General features: G+C 41.1%; 1 protein-coding gene across 1 annotated transcript in view; it reads left to right on the forward strand.

The window, feature by feature from the left end:
* The first annotated feature begins 912 nt into the window (after window positions 1-912).
* Window positions 913-21,299, forward strand: part of LOC126418588 (tyrosine-protein phosphatase non-receptor type 7-like) — a 370,145-nt gene continuing 349,758 nt past the window's right edge. The window contains exon 1 of the mRNA XM_050085413.1: window positions 913-1,041. The gene's annotated coding sequence lies outside the window, so the exon portion shown is untranslated. The remainder of the gene's footprint in view (window positions 1,042-21,299) is intronic.

Below are 21,299 nucleotides of genomic sequence, written 5' to 3' on the forward strand. Positions count from 1 at the left end.
ATCTCCTCTTGCTACGTGCAAACTGTTAGTCCTACAGGAAAAATGAATAGGACTTTTTTGTAGGAAATTTAATGTAGTTAAATTCTGTACTGGGTTACGTTTTGGATAAAGTCTGTAGTTTTCGAATTATTCAAGAAAAATGTACAAAAGTGACCTTTCCTTGAATAACTCGCAAACCTTGGCGTCCAGCGAAAACGTGTCTCAGTACAAAATATAACTACACCAAATTTTATACAAAAAGGTCCCGTTCTGTGTTTTCTGTAGGAGTAACTGCTTGAGTGTAGTGAGGGAGAGAAATGAAAACCTTGCTCATGGTATCTGAATGTGTTGTGGGTTGCATAAAACCCATAGGTAGGGGCAGCTGAATCCCCCTGTATTAAGTTTCATTCCCTTCCCTATTTAGTGCAAGACTGGGATAATCCGTGAACAGGGGTACGCCCGGTAATCAGCTAGCAGACCGTCTGATCAGTAACGGTTTCCCCGGATGAGCGAGACGGGCCCTACTTTCGAAATCTGTACCTGTCGGCGCGTCCAGATCGGCCACGCATCGCGGCTGCTTGCATTATTCGGTTGGGCCCCCGGTGCCCGCCTACCACCCGCTGAATTACTTAGCGCGATCGGTCCGCCCCTGGAGCGAGCCGCCCACGCAGCTGCGCAAAAGCACGCCGTGACTCAACTTCCCCGTGAGTGTACCGGGGGCGGCTGCGAGACCGGGAGGCGCCGGCGTGAGTCACGGGGCCGTCGGGGGCGGCGGTCAGTGTGCGCCGCCGCTGTTTGCGTATCCTGAAGGCGGGGGCAGGCGGCGCCAAAAATACTCACGCCGCGCGCCGAGCGCCGCGCGCGAGCCGCCGCCGCGCCGCCGTTCGCCGTCCGCGGTCCAGTACTGCGTGAGGCTGCGCCGCGTCGCGGCACGTCACTTCCGTCGGTCCGCGTAGCGCACGGCCCCATCCAGCGCGCGCCGCGTCCGCCTGATAGCCGTGACGTCATCACCGACGGGGACCCGCGCCGACCTCGCTCCGACTCGACTTGCACCCTCACCAGGTTATACGATGCGCTTTGCGACAGCTTCTCTCTCAGCTCCCGAACTAACATTTATCTTATAAAACCCATGCATAAAGCTCTTTCAATCCTCTTATTACTTTATAAATGACTTAATATTTTCAATATTTGACGTTAAGCGAGCAAACGAGAAAAGCCTTAGAAAATATTTTAAACTGTGTTCAAAATTTTTTTGGAATCCATAAGTGTTCCCATTAACAAACAATGAACGAATATTGACTCAGTAATTTGCGCTCCGTTCTACTCAAAAGCTATTTTTTTACGCATCTCAATGTTTATGACGTCATATCTTCTGAACTACGTGTCGTATGGTACAATTTTGCAGGTACATTCAGCGGTACGTGCGAATGCTGTCTGCGGGATTTGTTGCGAATAGAATTTGTAGTAGAGAGTTAACAACTTGAAACGGCATGTCTGGTGAGGAAGTTTTACTGGATAAACAGCAAAAAATGTAGTAAGCGGTAATCATTTTTCATTTCGTCATTTTGTGGAGGATGTCAGCTGGAAAAAGTTTCGTAAAGGTTTGAGATTATGTGTACACCAAGAATTACACTTTATTATCAAGTGAAACGAAATTTAGACAAAAAACTTTCCTTGGGAGGAGTGTTTTTACGCCTCAACGAGAACACTAATTAGTCAACCATATGATTACATTGGCACAATTATTCTATGGCATTTCTCCGATTGATTTAAGCACGAATTGTCTTTGACCTTGCCGATAGACTAAGTTTTAGGCACAATTTCAATAGAATTTCTTCTTTCAGAATATTGGGGTCTGGTATTAAGAACGAAAATCGTAAAGGAAGCTTAAGCAAACTATCAGCAACAAGCATCAACACAGTTATAGATTTCAAAAAAGCTAAAGCTAATTTGTCCTTTTCCAACTTGAACGCCATTTTCGGAATGCATACTGTTACGTATTTTGTTACATGTTTAGTTCATATAACGTGTTTCTTTCCTAGAATAGCAATTTTGCTCTGTGTATGTCATACTGTTGATATTACCCTGTAAGGGTGTCGATATTACACCCAGGCATCCGAAACAATACCAACAGACTGAAGACCTGAGAATGTTTATACAGCTCCAGAGGTATTCAACAATTTTCTGTTTTTCTGGTACAGCTATGCGTCTAACATTCCTGCGTCCCACGGGGTGCCATGAATATTTCCAATGAAGAGACAGGAAAAAAAACCTCTTAATGTATCGATATTCCTCTAAAGGAACATCTAAGTTTTTTCCCCCCTAGAAGCCGTTAGATACTCAAATCTCCAATTGGTACCGTGTTTCGTGAACCGTATTAGCCGTGTATTAATACACATCTTTACTGTAGACGAGTAACGGTAAAAGAGTTTAACAATGCTGTTATTGTTGTGGCGTTCAGAAAGATTACTTGTTTGATGAAGCTCCCCAGGCTAGTCGATCGTGTACAAGGCTCTTCATCTCTGCGTAATTCGATAATAGATGATACTGACTACACATGACGTGCGATTTAGTTCACCAACAACTCGATCAGCTGACTTGTGGCTGCAGCCATTGCAGGCGGCTTCTGAAATACTGTTCAGTTTATCTTTGTCTTTATTATAGCATTTTCAGTATAGATTACCTTTTTACAATGATGATATCTTGTACAGTGTCTGGTTGCACTGATAGATGTACGAAAGGAAGTAATATTTCGTTCCATAGGTAAAGGTGTTCTAAAAATACAGAAAAATAAAGACCGATACCGTTACGAAACAGATCTGAATGTCCCTCTATTTGACATTATGGTAAGGGTAATTATATATCTATTTCACAATAATACGTGTGGAAATTTAGGAAACATTAGTTGCAGGGAAGGCAATGGCAGACCACCTCCACTAGGACTTTGCCTAGTCGGCGGTGCGGGTTTCCCGCATCGTCCCCTTACGCTCCTCGGGGTATGGCACCTTGTCATCAGTTGCAGCGACTCTCTTTTTTTCTGTTTTCTGTTCAGTTTCATAACTTTTTCTTATGTTATCTCAAAACCGGTTATAGTTTCCCACTGATGAAGTATGAAACTATTTGCAACCTTACTTCGAAGAGGGAGTATTTTAAGCCAAACGGCTACCCAAAGCTATGAAGCAAAAATATTTTAAAACCTTTGCCGAGATATATCCATATGTTGAAAATTAGAATGTATGTTGGTCCTCAGATCTAAAAATCGAACTGCGAAGAATTTAGACAACAGGATTTTAAGATATAACTACAAGAGTTTTCTCTATAACCAACGTTTTTAATACATCTCGCTTCTTGACATCGTATCGGTATCTGTACTGGATTAACCAAAAGTCATAGAAAATAAACGTTTATTTTGTATAATAACTGGATTTTTGTATAGAAATGACGTCGTTTCTTAGACAATCAAAATAAAGCATTGTTGAGGAATCGTCAGAAAACAAAATGCTTGCAAACTGATAATTCCTTTTCTGCTCCTGTGAAAGAGGTGAATAAATCACTCACTGTCCGACAAAAACAGGAATCCATTATATAGATCCAATTATGTCGTTTGTAAAAAGAAAGAATCGTCAGTACGGTGCTTCAAACCGTTCGTTACCCTTTCACCTGTCCAACAGGGCAGTTTGAACACGCCCTCTCAACGTAACTAGCGTTAAAAACATTCATGGATCCCTTGCGGAGAAACCGTGCACCTGTGACATTTTTGTCACATAAAGAAGTGTTTCTTTTTATCCCTGCAAACACTCTAATATTATGTACAAGTAGGTTTTTTTTTTATTACTCTCTGTATATGACAGCCTCGTGGTCTACATATAGCTACTTTAGGTCTAGCTGACGCTTCACCAGAGTGGATCTCGTCTTCGGTGACATACCAACGCATATTCTCACTGTAAATGCCTCGACAGCTCGTCGTAATGAGATATGCGGATCAAACTGCAGAGACAATTATCATCACTATTACGCTAGACGCCACACAAGAAATGTTTTCTAAGAAATCGACAACAAATTAAATCCTTATGAAAATGAGATAAGCGCAGGGAGCTCAATTTCTATACGACACAGTCTGTATGTCCAGTTTTTCATTCCATCTCGGAAGTTCCAAATTACGTATGTATCTTTGCTCCTGCTCACATCCACATACCAAATGCTATGTTTGGCTTTACGCTCCAACAACATCTATGCCATTGGAACAGAAACATAGTTCATTTCAGAAATAGAAAATGCAATTCCTTCCTGCAGAATGTTATAAGGCGGACATTTCTAATTACTTTAATTTTGGGAAATACATTGAAAATATATAATAAAAATGATATGATTATGTATGCACCATTTATAAATAAAATCATGAAGAAATTCATACTCGTATTTAATATTATCTAGGCATGATTATTGGCTATTTTTCATATTAATTCAAACAGACGTCGGTGCTACCTGTAGTCAATTCTTCGAACTGCTGTAATATTCAATTTCTTGTAAAGTACATGAAACTTTGAAATTTGAAAATTTTAATCATGATGCAGAGCAGAAAATGGAAACATTCCACCTTTCATGGTACCAACACTGTTAACCAACGTATAACGTGAACGTACCTTTAACGATTGTGTTACAGTCGATCTCACAACCGAGAATATGTTGGATCATACATGGGCCTCATGGTTTCACCTGTAAATAGGGCACAGAACTTGTGATCAATACACACCTTCAGAGACTAATGAAGATAAAATGAGTATCTTCAGGTAACAATAAACAGGTAAACAAAAGTACAAATAGGAACAATATTTCTGAGTACTCCATTAGCCTGGTATTCAAAAATGATACACAGAAGAAAGTTCCACGTTTTTGACAATATCTCTCTCTCACCCCATGAGATGAGAACGTCTCTTGAAACTATGTCAATACGCACTATTAAGTCAACAACCAATGAACAGTACTTCCGACCGTTAGCTTCTTCCTACTGTATTCAGGCTGAAAAATTATAAACTCTGCTCACAAATTTTCACTTATACCCAGCTGCACTTAGTCTAGTACAATGAGGAATGTAAATCACTAGTGAGTTTTGTGTTTTTTGGATACTGTAATAAATATTATGCTCTAAGACCCAGGACGGTGTCCATTGGCATAGTATTTAGTGCAGCAGTGATCATAACCATCATTTATATGTACAAAGTAATATGAAAGAACTTGACTTCTTGTAATATTTCAATCAAATGGCCTTCCGAGGACAGAGCTACCCACTCCTTTTAGACCTTCTTCATGCTGTAGAACCAACATCTTGGGCAGAGAAGATCATCGATCATAGAGTACTAGCTATGCAGTATTACACAGTCGCATCGTTGCATAATGAATAAAATGATACTAAACACGGACAACTGCCTTATACTTAAGTATGAAATTCGCAAAATAGACGTGCAATTGAGATGTTATTTTATTTTATTTTCACTACCAGTTTCGACAATTCATTATGCCACCTTCAGGCACCTATACACCTTTCAATAATAACCGAAGGAAGCACTTGAGCTAGGAATTCATGACATCCAGAAATATGTCCCAGTATGCCAGTTTCGATTATTTTTGAGAGATGCATATGGGGCCTGGAAATGGCATAGTGAAGTTCCGAAACTGGTAGGGAAAATAAACGTGTGTTTGGCGAATTTCATTGTTAAATGTTTGACAAGGCACTGTCCGATGTCCATAATGTTTCAACAGAGACTGCCTCGTACATCTGATGCTCTACATCTTGTATTGCTGGAAAAGGACGTTTTGATTAAAGATTGACTGAAGCTGCACAAAATGAATTTTTGTCGAATTGGTATGCGACTAAGTCTATCTTCCGTAACACCGCAAAAGATTAAATTTTTCATGGTAATCAACGTGCAATACAAAGGTATGGATTCGCTTGGACATTCTTAGGTGCATCATGAACGTACCGTGTCACAACTTGTCCATTATTGTATTCGTGCTACCTTGGACTTACTTGCTATGGAAGGCAGAATATTTGCCAGTTTCGCTAAACGGTCGATTACAGGTATCTACCTGAGAAGATTTTGTATAAGTTGCGTGCCCTATAGTTTCGTCGGTTTTTGTGAGTGCACTGGTGGTACTATCGTAATTTTATGAAAAAACCGTCCAGCTGCGAATAGGACTCGTGCAGTGAGGGTTCCGTGCAAACTTAATTTTGTATACAGACAGTCCATCCACTTCGGGAATCGAGAATTTTGACGATTTTTGCCTGTTATGCTACGTTGATACTGGTAACATACTGGTCACAGGGATTCCAAGATTTCCCAGAATGTTTCAATTTCAAATTTTAAATCGGATAACAAGTGGCAAAATAAATATTTTTTCGTTTGGTATAACTAGAAGAAGGGATCAGTTGGTAGGGCATATTCTGAGGCATCAAGGGATCATCAATTTAGTATTGGAGGGCAACGTGGAGGGTAAAAATCGCAGAGGGAGACCGAGAGATGAACACACTAAACAGATTCAGAAGGATGTAGGTTGCAGTAGGTACTGGGAGATGAAGAACCTTGCACAGGATAGACTCAACAACAACACAACGAGAAATTAACAATTTTCTGATTTTTTCCTTTACTTGTGCTGTAAAACCATACTTCTTGCCAGATATCATGATTCCACGTGAAGGGAAAGTACCAACAAGTTTTTAATGATTAGATTAGATTAGTTTTTCGTTCCATAGATCCGTGCTGAGGAGATCCTCGTGGATGTGGAGCATGTCAATTTTTTTTTTCAAGCTGAAATAACAGTACTAATAGTATGAGTATATACAATACATCATTTTTTTAAGCTGAAATAACAATACTAATAGTATGAGTATATACAATACATCATTTGTTTCTATTAAAAAATTCGTCAATGGAGTAGAAGGAGTTGGCCACTAGTAAGTCTTTCAGGCTCCTTTTAAACTGATCTTTATTTGTAACTAAATTTTTTATGTTTGCTGGCAAATTATTGAAGAAGAGTGTTCCTGAGTAGTGGACCCCTTTTTAAACTAAAGTAAGTGCTTTTAAGTCTTTGTGCAGATCATTTTTGTTCCTGGTATTGTATGTATGAACTGAGCTGTTTGTTGGAAAAAGAGATATATTGTTTAGGACAAATTTCATTAAGGAGTAAATATACTGAGAGGCAGTAGTTAGTATACCCAGTTCTTTGAAGAGGTTTCTACAGGACGTCCGTGAATTTACTCCACAAATAATACGTACACACTTTTGGACTCTGAAAACTTTTGTTTGACTTGAAGAGTTACCCCAAAATATTATACCATATGACATTATGGAATGAAAGTAGGCAAAGTATGCAAGCTTTTTCATTTTTATGTCGCCTGTGTCTGCTAACGCTCGAATTGCAAATGCTGATTTGTTAAGGCGTTTCTGCAGTTCTGTGGTGTGCTCCTCCCAACTGAATTTATTATCAATTTGTAATCCCAGGAGCTTGCAAGTATCAAAATATGTTACATAAATGGAAGTGTCTTTTGACTGCATTGACTTAGAAGCCAAGGGACTGTAGACCTTAATACAAGACAGAAATTTCACGTGTATCCAATCCAATGCTGAGAAAAATGATTTTAAAACGACACTTGGCGAGGCAGACAGACAGATGAACAACAGAATGATTCAATGGGTGTTCCGATTTTACCGACTGAGGTACGGAACTCTAAGAAAGCTACTAAAACAGTGCTGAGACCTTTGGTAATTGTACATGAGTACCTTGAATTCCAAACAAGAGCTACAACGTCCACCAGCCATGACATGAATTTTTGGAATTTCTTGCATGTGCGGTATAGGGTAGGAAAAGATAAAAGATTAGGGTTTAACTTCCAGTTAACGAGGAAATTGTTGAAACTCGGATCGATTAGGATGAGGAAGGAAATCGGCTGAGGGAATTTCAGAGAAACCCAAAGTTTTGAACATGCCTGCATGGTTAAATGACCGTTAATAAATTAAAACAAATGAGCCCTCGCTCACAATTTTTTAGTCTTATTAACCAGGTTTCAACGCTTCCAAAAGTGCCTTCATCAGAACTTAGACATTTAAAGTGGTCTATAATATAATTACAAATGTATGGGAAAAATATTTTACATAAAAAAATATAAGTACTGACTAACAGTACAAGACAGAGGCAGTACCTACATGTCACGTATAAAATAAATAACAGGTTAGAAGGGCTCTAGTCACAAAATATTTAAAAGGAATGTGTGAAAGCGAGCCTCTAAGGGCTGCTCATACCTGTACAGCCACAGGTTGCAAAACAGCGTGGGGTTGAAGTTTTAAGGTGGGTAGGTGTGTATGTGCTGGGGGGAGGGGGGGAGGGGGGAGGGGGGAATATAATAGCATTCCGCCAGAAATGATCTTGGAGAGCGACTTCGAAAATTTTCGCGAGGTCAGGAGAGAGACCACATATCTTACCAGACTGTTCCTTCTTGTCAATGCTTTCCATATGATCCTCTCCCCACCAGTACTGCGGAGAACCTCCTCATTTCTTATCGTATCAGTCTATTTAACTGAGAACCTGACCCGAAGGATCTCTAAATGTTGTTCACGTAAAGAAAACGAACCATTAATTACTAAATTTGACCATCAAATATTCAGCGTAATTACGTTTAAACACACTAAAGAATTGAAATGTAGCGTTTGTAAATCATGGCTCCAGGGCGGAATACAGAAATTCGGCCTGCGTCTCGCCCGTTCTTTGTTAGGAACGGCGGGCGATCGAGCGATCTGTCTCGCGACACTAATACATCTGTGGATTAACTTTTGACCGGTATGTCTAATGGAATTTATACTTGACTACGACAATCAAAAATAATTTGAACTTCTATAGATTAAAGCATGAAGTTGACTGGAGAATCTAGTTAACAATCACGGTAGACCCATAAATATACTTCACTCTTTTATCACTGCCTACCTGAGTCGTAGTTTTATGATTGGTTTCAATCAGGATCGTAGGAGTACAGTAGAATCAAAGAGAACTTGTTTTAACTCAGCTTTTAACTGTGCTCCTGGAAACGAACTATAATTTACGAAGATACGGTTGCCAGCTCTGAGGGAGCAAATTAATTTAAATGTTTCTGAAAAAAACTTTGATTTCATTTGAACTGTATAATAAATGTGTTAAGTTGTTTGACTTTTTCGGTTGCCAGCTCTGAGGGAGCAAATTAATTTAAATGTTTCCGAAAAAACTTTGATTTAATTTGAATTGAGTAACAACTGTGTTAAGTTGTTTCACTTATAGGCGAGATCGATCAATGCTGCTCAGTAAATTTCGTAGCACTGTGGCTGCCATTTTGCATTTGAATTTATGAGTAAAATTTTCAGTTATTTAGAACTTACTGATTCTACGTTTCGAAAGAAACCACCCATTAAAAAATCAACATAGTCCATTGCGACCGCTATTTGATACTAAAATAAAGTCAGTTCTGAATGAGCAAATACTTTATGACTAAGCATTTAAGTTACGACTGATAACGATTGTTGTACCAATTAAATGCTCTCTGAAAACTCTTACAGAACGTTTATAAAAATATTATGATCAGGAAAGAGGATGTGAAATGAATCCTGGGAGAATAAATTAATTTGAATAAACTGTATCTATTCTCAAAACGATTGCACCATTTGAATCAAAATTACTGACTGAAAATCTCCACAATTGTAATTTGCTTACAATTACGTAAATGTTCTTTCCTTGTATGCTGGAGGAGTTGTAGTGATGTAGTTTTGTGGCTGGTGGTTGGTGCTTCACATCTCAGTACTGATGGAAAAGAATGCAATGAGCCACTTTGCTCCCCTCCGCCATTACGCTTACAGATGCAGTGTCCAACATTTCCATCTAGGTGAAGTGAAGGAAATCTTGCATTCCTTGCCTCGTACTTTTAAGAGGCGACCTTTTCTTCCAGATGAAACAGCCGCACCAAACATTGGCGTCGTAAGACACAAGCTTACCAGACACATTCTCTACACCTCAGAATATACGAACAGTCAGATATGCAAGCCCGCATCCAGAAGACTCTACAATTGAAGCGCTGAGAACTATAAACGCTTAAAGCCCACCGTCATCGATTTTGAAACCCATTGTCCTGACGTCCATTGATCTTATGGTAAACCAGCTTTATCTGTATCTGTAATCCCACACTGTATATAGGAACATTCACGAAAAACTGCCTCACCGATTTCTCGGATGTTCATTTCCATAACGGCCGAAAGAACAAACCATAATTTTGTTGCTCTGTGCTAGTCAGTTGCTGTCTAAGGTAGACAATATAATTTAGTGTCTATATCCATGTACATAGTAGTAATACTTCATAACTAGAGGTGTACCGGCAGTTTTATTTGAACCTCAAGTGGCAGAACGAGCTTAATGACAACGGTGAAACGAGGATCATGAAGTCTTGGAATAGGTCATAATTGTGTATGTGACGCTTTTAATATCTGTGCTTTATTAGTAAAGTGAGAGAACATTTCTCGTGAAGAATGTTCTGAATCTAATTTCACATTAATTATAAACTTTACGACAAGCAAAACATTATTGTTACTATCCTATATACAGATATTTTGCTAATTAATATTAATAATAAATATAATCTTAAATATTAATTTATGTTTCATAACAAAGTGGGTATATTGTTTTTCGTAGGAAGTGCAGGATGTTGGTACTTGGTTAAAAACAGTTTAGACCTACGAGATGGTGGTTTCTCTATAAATCTGAGTTTCACAAAGATCTATTTTTCTGAAAACTTTGTTTCTGCGCTTTGGGCCGTTATGGTTCTCTGTGCCTTCTTTCTTTTCCGTTTTCTTGCTCACCACGCTGTACTGAAAGGTCATTTTGACAATTCGGAGCTAAAACCCACAATGGAGCCCCGCACTGCCTCCGTTTACACAAACTGGTTATTCTTCTGTTGACTACCCCTGAGATATTAAGTCACTTTACAATAAATAAATAAACATTGTAATACCCTTAAGAATAATAACCATTTCTTTATACTTTTCCATCTTTATTTAGCTGATAACAAATAATATTAAATAGCTGAATAGTTGAATTATCTGTATCGACTTTTGTACTTTAGATAAAATTTTTAAAAATTTTCTTGAAAATTATTTGTGATTTTAACTGATACGTTGCAAGCATCACATTTCAGACGCTTCCACCCCCTTGTTTTTCGGTTTTCCCACAGTCCATGATTCGCTTTTATACAATGCTGTCCCAAAAGTACATTCTCAGAAATTTCTTCCTCAAATTGAGGTCAATGTTTAATATCAGTACTTTCGTTTTGGCCAGGAATGCCCTCTTTCCCTATGCTAGTCTAGTTTTTATGTCCTCCATGTCTGATCCGCCGTAAGATACTTTGCTTCCAAGGAAACAGAATTCCTTCACTTCATTTCGCGGTCCAAAATTCTGACATCGATTGGTAACCTGATTTCTACCATTCTTTTACTTTAGTCTTTCTTTGGTTTAATCTCACCTCTCAGTGCACGCTCATAAAGCTGTTCATTCCATTCTGTATGTTCTGTAATTCTTACTCACTTTCACTGAGGATGGCAGTCTCATCAGCGAATCTTATTCTTGATAGGATTTCACCTGTTCTTTCAGTTGTTGCTTCTTGGACGTATAGACTGAAAAGTAGGGCTGCAGACCACGTCTCCGTCTTACAACATTTCTAATCCGACTACTTCGCTGTTGATCTTCCATTCTCATTTTCCTCCCTAGGTTCTCGTACATATCGTACTCCAACAAGAACAACCCAAAAATGCATACCGGAGAAAATACTACTTAAAAAATTAATTCTATAAAACTTATATTGAAGTATTATAAGCTTCCTTTAATTTTCAAGAAAGAATTGTTGACAGTAAACAAAAAAAAAAAGTTCAAATGTGTGTGAAATCTTACGGGACTTAACTGCTAAGGTCATCAGTCCCTAAGCTTACACACTACTTAATCTAAATTATCCTAAGGACAAACACACACACCCATGCGCGAGGGAGGACTCGAACCTCCGACGGGACCAGACACACAGTCCATGACTGCAGCGCCTCTGACCGCTCGGCTAATCCCGCGCGTGACAGTAAACTCTATTCCATTCATTCCATTTTTCGTGTTCGTTGGGACCCTTCAGACGCATTTCTTAGTGATATAAACTGAAGATGCCGTTTTTCGACTTGTGTCCCTTTTCTTTCCGGGGTGCGATATTGTACATTAAACCGTCTTTCTCTACAGATTACACCTATTTTCCTGAGAATCTCGAGTATCTCGTACCAATTTACACTGTCAAATACTTTCTGTAGGTCGACAAATCCTATGAACGTCTCTTGATTCTTTTTATGTCTCGCTTCCATTACCGGCTGCAACGTCACAACTGTCTCCCTGGTGCTTTTACCTTTCCTAAAGCCAATATGATCGTCTGCTAATAAATTTTCTATTTTTTTTTTAATGTCGCGAAATTTGGCGTGTTACCTACTTCGTAGCTGAGTGGTCAGCGCGACAGATTGCCATGCAGGGAATCCTGGTTCGATTTCAAGTCGGGTTGGAGAGTTTATCCACTCGGGATCTGGGTGTCGTGTTGTTCTCGCCATCATTTCATCATCGACGCACAGGTTGCCGAAATGGCGTCAAATAAAAAGATTTGCAGCAGGCGGACAGACGGAGTACTCCTACCAATAATCCGCCTTGACCAAAACACAACATTTTTTTTATTCCCCAAACACGTTCCGCTGTCGTTTCAGCATCGTCAGTGAATTTGTTTCGTTATAATCTAATGTTGTTGTTTTGGTTCACAGTTTTCAATGTGATTGAGAAAGATGTTGGCTAAAGTCCACCGACTGGTGATCGCATGAGAAGTCATCCAGTTATGAGTAGAACTGGTTGTCAAATTAGAAATAGTTTTGCTCTATGATTAGTTTTAGAATGCTAGCTATTTTCGGGGGGATGTTGGGAAGGACATTATATTGTTCTAGATCCTGTTTGATGATGCTGATGGTCTTAGTGGTGGGGATATGCATGTACTCGTAGAATGATGAATGACGGTTGTGGGTATGTTGTCGTTTTTGATTTTTTGTATCAGCTGTTCGGTGTTGCGAACGCTTCTGTGTATGTTTCTGTAACTATGCGTATGTTTCTTTACCTGGGTGATATGTGTGTTCACTGCTGAAATTTACCACCGGACGTTTAAGAGTGTCCTCCTTGTGGAGCTTTTGTACGCGAAGGAACTTGCCCCCCTTCTTGCAGCGGTGTACCGTAGGTCTCTAGAAGAGCGTAGCGTTCCAAAGGATTGGAAAAGGGCACAGGTCATCCCCGTTTTCAAGAAGGGACGTCGAACAGATGTGTAGAACTATAGACCTATATCTCTAACGTCGATCAGTTGTAGAATTTTGGAACACGTATTATGTTCGAGTATAATGACTTTTCTGGAGACTAGAAATCTACTCTGTAGGAATCAGCATGGGTTTCGAAAAAGACGATCGTGTGAAACCCAGCTCGCGCTATTCGTCCACGAGACTCAGAGGGCCATAGACACGGGTTCACAGGTACGTGCCGTGTTTCTTGACTTCCGCAAGGCGTTCGATACAGTTCCCCACAGTCGTTTAATGAACAAAGTAAGAGCATATGGACTATCAGACCAATTGTGTGATTGGATTGAAGAGTTCCTAGATAACAGAACGCAGCATGTCATTCTCAATGGAGAGAAGTCTTCCGAAGTAAGAGTGATTTCAGGTGTGCCGCAGGGGAGTGTCATAGGACCGTTGCTATTCACAATATACATAAATGACCTTGTGGATCACATCGGAAGTTCACTGAGGCTTTTTGCAGATGATGCTGTGGTGTATCGAGAGGTTGTAACAATGGAAAATTGTACTGAAATGCAGGAGGATCTGCAGTGAATTGACGCATGGTGCAGGGAATGGCAATTGAATCTAAATGTAGACAAGTGTAATGAGCTGCGAACACATAGAAAGATAGATCCCTTATCATTTAGCTACAAAATAGCAGGTCAGCAACTGGAAGCAGTTAATTCCATAAATTATCTGGGAGTAGGCGTTAGGAGTGATTTAAAATGGAATGATCATATAAAGTTGATCGTCGGTAAAGCAGAAGCCAGACTGAGATTCATTGGAAGAATCCTAAGGAAATGCAATCCGAAAACAAAGGAAGTAGGTTACAGTACGCTTGTTCGCCCACTGCTTGAATACTGCTCAGCAGTGTGGGATCCGTACCAGATAGAATTGATAGAAGAGATAGAGAAGATCCAACGGAGAGCAGCGCGCTTCGTTACAGGATCATTTAGTAATCGCGAAAGCGTTACGGAAATGATAGATAAACTCCAGTGGAAGACTCTGCAGGAGAGACGCTCAGTAGCTCGGTACGGGCTTTTGTTGAAGTTTCGAGAACATACCTTCACCGAGGAGTCAAGCAGTATATTGCTCGCTCCTACGTATATCTCTCGAAGAGACCATGAGAATAAAATCAGAGAGATTAGAGCCCACACAGAAGCATACGGACAATCCTTCTTTCCACGAACAATACGAGACTGGAATAGAAGGGAGAACCGATAGAGGTACTCAGGGTACCCTCTGCCACACACCGTCAGGTGGCTTGCGGAGTGTGGATGTAGATGTAGGTGTCTTGAGATTCTTCTGTTTTAACCATTTCACATTCTGTTTTGTGAATATGTGCGCGATATTTTTTTTAGAAGGGTCTGTGTATAACAGGCGTACTAATATTTTCGACTACTGAAAACATTGACATCATCGAAAAAAACAATTAGAACAACAAAAGATAATTCTCAAACCTCACATAAAAGAAATAGCTACCATTCTAAAACTAATTACAAAGCAAACCTATTTCTGATCTAGCAACCAGTTCTACTCACGACAGGATGGACTTCCCATGGGGCCGCCGGTCAGTGGACTACTAGCCAACATCTTCCTCAATCACAATGGAAACAAAATATTTGAACTGTGAAACAAAACAACTGCATTAAATTACAATAAAAAAGACCTATCGACTATGCTGGCACTTCAGCGAAATATGTCTGAGGAAGAAAAAAGCAAATAAAAATTGATTTGTTCAAGGTGGACCCTCTCCAAAAGCAAATCTATTTCTAAGCAAACACGGACAGAAGAGCTTAAACCTCAAGATCATAGTATTTTATATTCGAATTTTGAGTATTTCGTAAGAAATAAACCACTGACGATAATTTCGTAGAGAGGTGGTTCCAAGATCCCCCGCAATATTTCAGAGTATTACGGCAGACGTAACAGTAAATGTACGTTAGTTACTCTTAACTACAGCTGTATCCGCTCGATAAATTTTTGTTTCCACAATATCTTCTGGTTAAATTGTCTGTTTTTCCTCAGTCGTCTATTTTAAATATTGCGGAGTTTCATATGTCTCTGATATCAGTTTTACATTTACATTAGCGAAATAATTTTATATTCGCAAATTTATAATTAATATAGCTGTAGCAGAAACAAGCGAAATGGCACCTAATTTAACTGTGCGCTTATATGACGCTTTGTAGCTGTCTACCAGTAACAGGCTAATACCTGGGAGATGTACTAATTTTCCAGGAAAAGTGTTGAGTATTCGTTAGGGTACCACACGGTCCCATTCACCATTTATCGCACATCTGTGGCGGAAAAGCAAATCAGTGATAACATCTACGTGACACGCACGGGCTTGTCTCGTGGCGATAAAGGCGATAAGACAACAAGGATTGCACAGCTTTTCGTATCTGTTCCCAATCTTCTGTTGGATTTTCCGTTAATATGTCGTCCAGATTTTCATATCTGTATGGATAGTTCTACGTACCACGATATTGCCCATTGGCGAAATTGTGTCCATTGTTTGCATCTTGCCTCTCCTAGCGATATTAGAGAAACGCAAATTCGCTACGACACACCCAAATTTTATTTTCTCGTGCGCGTACCAGTGCAATATCTCAACTAGAAATTTTCTCGTTTTTCCTCTGGTGCAGCAAGAAAGCTTTTTGTCATCGACGCTTTCCGTGATAACGTAGATAGTTGTGGGAGCGTTCTGTCTTTATATACTGGTCTAAACCCGTTTTCCACGTCAATTAGGCAGACTTTTAGCCATCGAAGTGAAAATCAACATGTGAAAGAAAATAGTGTATACAGTAGGAGTGACAGAAAAAACTGTGAGTTACGTGATAACAGAAAAAGACGCAGGTGGCTAATGATTGCTGTTTATGTTGCAATCATAGTCGAGTCTGTAGGGAGTGCCGCGGAAACTCAACAACTTATGATCCATACACGCAGGGGCTGGACAAAAATACCAAAACACCAAAAGCACGACACATTACCGTGGCTGATATGGTGTAGGAAATCCATCGGCATTGAAAACAGCTTCAGATCGTTAAAGAATGGATAAATATGGATCCTGCATGGTTTTGAAGCGAATCTCATGCCATTCTTCCTGCAAAATAGAGGCAGGTCTAGGTAGCGATGACGTAGGTGGACAGTGATCAGGCACCCTTCTCTCCAAAGTAGAGCACAAAAGCTCAATAATACTGAGGTCTGGTGACCAGGGGCGATGCGACATTCGTCCTCGCTTGGCCACGGGAGATGGGATATTCCGTTCTCGTGCTCACAAAGCCAGCCGTGGACGATGCGTGCTGTATGAACAGGGACCTTATTGTCTTGGAGCACAGCACACCACTGGTGAACGAACATTCTACACTACTGGCCATTAAAATTGCTACACCGGGAAGAAATGCAGATGATAAACGGGTATTCATTGGACAAATATATTGTACTAGAACTGACATGTGATTATTCACGCAATTTGGGTGCATAGATCCTGAGAAATCAGTACCCAGAACAATCACTTCTGGCCATAATAACGGCCTTGATACACCTAGGCATTGAGTCAAACTGAGCTGGGATGGCGTGTACAGGTACAGCTGCCCATGCAGCATCAACACGATACCTCAGTTCATCAAGAGTAGTGACTGGCATATTGTGACGAGCCAGTTGCTCGGCCACCATTGACCAGACGTTTTCAATTGGTGAGAGATCTGGAGAATGTGCTGGCCAGGGCAGCAGCCGAAGATTTTCTTTATCCATAAAGCCCGTACAGAACCTGCTACATGTTGTCATGCATTATCCCGCTGAAATGTAGGGTTTCGCAGGGATCGAATGAAGGGTAGAGCCACGGGCTGTAACACATCTGAAATGTAACGTCCACTGTTCAAAGTGCCGTCAATGCGAACAAGAGGTGATAGAGACGTGTAACTAATGTCACCCCATACCATCACGGCGGGTGATACGCCAGTATGGCAATGACGAATACACGCTTCCAATGTGCGTTCACCGCGATGTCGCCAAACACGTTTGCGACCATCACAATGCTGTAAACGGAACCTGGATTCATCTGAAAAAATTACGGTTTGCCATTCGTGCACCCAGGTTCGTCGTTGAGTACACCATCGCAGGCGCTCCTGTCTGTGATGCAGTGTCAAGGGTAACCGCAGCCACGGTCTCCGAACTGGTAGTCCGTGCTGCTGCAAACGTCGTCGAACTGTTCGTGCAGATGGTTGTTACCTTGTAAACGTCGCCATCTGTTGACTCAGGGATCAAGACGTGGCTGCACGGTCCGTTACAGCCATGCGGATAAGATGCCTGTCATCTCGACTGCTAGTGATACGAGGCTGTAGGGATTCAGCACGGCGTTCCGTATTACCCTCCTGAACCCACCGATTCCATATTCTGCTAACAGTCATTGGATCTCGACCAACGCGAGCAGCAATGTCGCGATACGATAAACCGCAATCGCGATAGGCTACAATCCGACCTTTATCAAAGTCGGAACGTGATGGTACGCATTCCTCCTCCTTACACGAGGCATCACAACAACGTTTCACCAGGCAACGCCGGTCAACTGCTGTTTGTGTATGAGAAATCGGTTGGAAACTTTCCTCATGTCAGCACGTTGTAGGTGTCGCCACCGGCGTCAACCTTGTGTGAATGCTCTGAAAAGCTAATGATTTGCATATCACAGCATCTTCTTCCTGTTGGTTAAAATTCGCGTCTGTTGCTCGTCATCTTCGTGGTGTAGCAGTTTTAATGGCCAGTAGTGTACCATGGGATCAAACTGATGAGCCAAAATGGCCACATAATCCTTGCGAGTAATACGAACTTGCAGAGTAACCACGATATGGCTGTCCAGTTCATCACCGAACCCCGATGTTTCACTCTTGAAACGTAAATTCGGCCAGAAGTTGGAACGATGTGAAACAGTGTTCATCCGACCAAATGACTTTCTTCCATTGCTCCATAGATCCGGTTTCATGGATTCGGCACCACGTTTCCTGTTAATGGGCGTTTGTCACGTATGTGTTGTTTTGGTATTCCTGCCCGCCCTACAATTCACTGCCTGTGGAAACCCTTTCGAGTTGTTTTGGTGCTAACAGGGTTCGCGAGTGCGACATTCAGTTCTGCAGCGACTTTTGCAGCCGTCATCCTCTTAATTTTCTTCACAATCCTCTTCAATGACCGTGTGCGACTATCACTTAACACACACTTTCGTTCACGTTGTGACATAACCGATCAGTTTTTCCACTTTCCCTGTATTCGGTATAAATATTCGATACAGCTCCTCTTGAGACGCCAAACACTTCGATTGCCTTGCTCACAGAAGCATAAGAACATCAAACATTTTCTCACGTTCGAATTCTCTTAGCTTCAACATAACACACTGACAACCGCTCAGAAGATTGTCCTGAACCTGGCTGACGCTTGCAACGTACTGAGCTCATCGCACAGGTGCCGTTCGTGGTCAGATACAACACAGCCACCTGCAGGATTGGCTAACATCCGCGAAAGCGCGCTTTTCTCGCTGTATTTCAATTTTTTTGTCCAACTCCTGTACATTTACCTCAGTTACAAAGTGGAAAGAAAACGTAAAGGCAACAGCCGACTCTTTTGTCTGTAATTTGCCAATCAGAGAGTTTCGTGTTGTTAAACACAGGTACTGAAAAACATTTATACAGATGCACCGCTTTTCTTTTCTTTTGATAAACAGGTACCGCTTACGGAGGGGACTTTCCTCTCGAGTATCATTTGTTTATCATTTATTTATTGGCTACATAAGTTAAGGCACGAATGTATTTTCCAACTTACTGTCAGTTAATATAATATTTCTTTGTTTTTGCTTTTGCACAGGTTTCACTGTAGTGTGAATTACCTTGAACAGGTGGTAAGCTCCTACGGGACCAAGCTACTGAGGTCACCGGTCCCTAGCGTTACGCACTTCTTAATCTAACTTAAAGTGACTTACGCTAAGGACAACAGGCACACACCCATACCCGAGGGAGGACTCGAACCTTCAACGGGGGGAGCCGCGCTGGCCGTGACAACGCACCTTAAGACCTCGCGCCTCTACACGCGCGGCATTGTAGTGTCTTTGTTATTTCTTGTACTTCTATAACTGACCATTGGTGTACGTGATCGAGGAAGTCATCGATTTTTATATGTTACCTGCTCTAAGAGATACACGCACTCATACTTGTAATAATATTTTAGCCGGGACCCATTGTTCGAGAAACAAATTAAAAATAGCTTCGACCAATGTTTGCTGAAAGAAGCAAACAACGAGCTCATTAGATACAGAGCATACGCTTGTATTGTGGAAGAATGGGGGAGGAAATCGGCCGTGCCTTTTCAGCGGAACCATACTGACATTTGCCTTGAGCGGTTTATGGAAGTAGCCGAATACCTCTCGACGATCGGACGAGAATTTCATCCGTCGTCTTCCTGCATGTGAGTGCAATGTGTTAACAACTGACTCCATTATTCGGTTAAGCTTTTCAGAGCGTTTCCTCGGTTGTGAGACAAACGCACTAGCTCCAGTGCTCCTCCTAAATATCTTAAACTTGGGACTTACTCTGACCTCTGCCGCACGTGACTAGAAAAGGGAACGAGCTTTACCGCGATTTGGTTATTATTCGGTTCATCCTCACTATCAGAATACGAAGAAAATAAAATAAAAAAGGGAATTCGCATTTTGTCCTCGTTACATGCATTAAAACTGCTTTTATTATGTTTCTGGCGATATGCACACCTCCTAACACTTTAGACAATTTCCCGTTTCGTACCATATGTTTTTATTTGTACCTCGCTATTCACTCACTCAGTGGCCATACAGCACGTGTTGTAGTTGTTGTGATCTTCCGTCCAAAGACTGCTACTTTCCACGCTAGGGCAGGTCTCTTCATCTCTATGTAACGTGTGCAACATCCATCCGTTTGAAACTGAATACTGTAACCAAGAATTGCTCTACTGCTGCAATTCTTAACACCCACCCCACCCCTCCAAATTCTCTAAATACCAAGTCGACGATTCCATGCCTCAGAACGTATCCCGACAACCGATCCCTTCTTTTAGCAAAGCTGTGTCAAAAATTTCTTCTTTCCCCAATTGGATTCAGTACCCGATTAGATTCAGTACCTCCTCGACAGTGCGCGATCTACCCATCAGCATTCTCTTGGCACCGTCCTATAGCACTACATTTCAAAAGCTCTGTTCTCCTCTTGTCTGAACTGTCTATCGTCCACGTTTTTATTCTGTAGAACTCTTCAATCTATACAAAAACATTCAGTTGAATTTATATTCGATGTGTACTAGATTCTCTTTTTCAGAAACACATTTTTTTGATGTTGTCAGTCTGCATTTTATGCCCTCTCTACTTCAGCTATCGGATCATTGCACGTATTGAATAAGATCGGGGATAGGCTGCTACAGCCCTGGCTCTCTCCCTTGTTAACTACCATTTCCTACCCACATCCGTGGAGACTTATAACTGGAATCTGGTTTATGTACAAGTTTTATTTTATCCCTGCTACTTTCTAAGTTTCTACATCTACATAGATATTCCGCAAACCACCGTCCGGTGCGCGGCAGAGGGTACCCTGTACCACTACTTGTCATTTCCATTCCCCTTCCACTCGCAAATAGCGCGATGGGACAAGCGATGTCTGTATGCCTCCGTATGAGTCCTAATTTCTCGTGTCTTACCTTCGTGGTCCTTTACGTGCAATGCATGCTGGCGACAGTAGAATCGTTCAGCAGTCAGCTTCAAATGCCGGTTCTCTAAGATTTGTCAACAGTGTTTCTCGAAAAGAAAGTCGTCCTCTCTCCAAGGATTGCCATTTGAGTTCCCGAAGAATCTCCGCAACGGTTACGTGTTGTTCGAACCTATAGGTAACAAAGCTAGCTGCCCGCCACTGAAATGCTTCGCTGTCT

This window comes from Schistocerca serialis, chromosome 9 (assembly GCF_023864345.2).
Source record: "Schistocerca serialis cubense isolate TAMUIC-IGC-003099 chromosome 9, iqSchSeri2.2, whole genome shotgun sequence".
Taxonomy (NCBI): Eukaryota; Metazoa; Arthropoda; class Insecta; order Orthoptera; family Acrididae; genus Schistocerca; species Schistocerca serialis.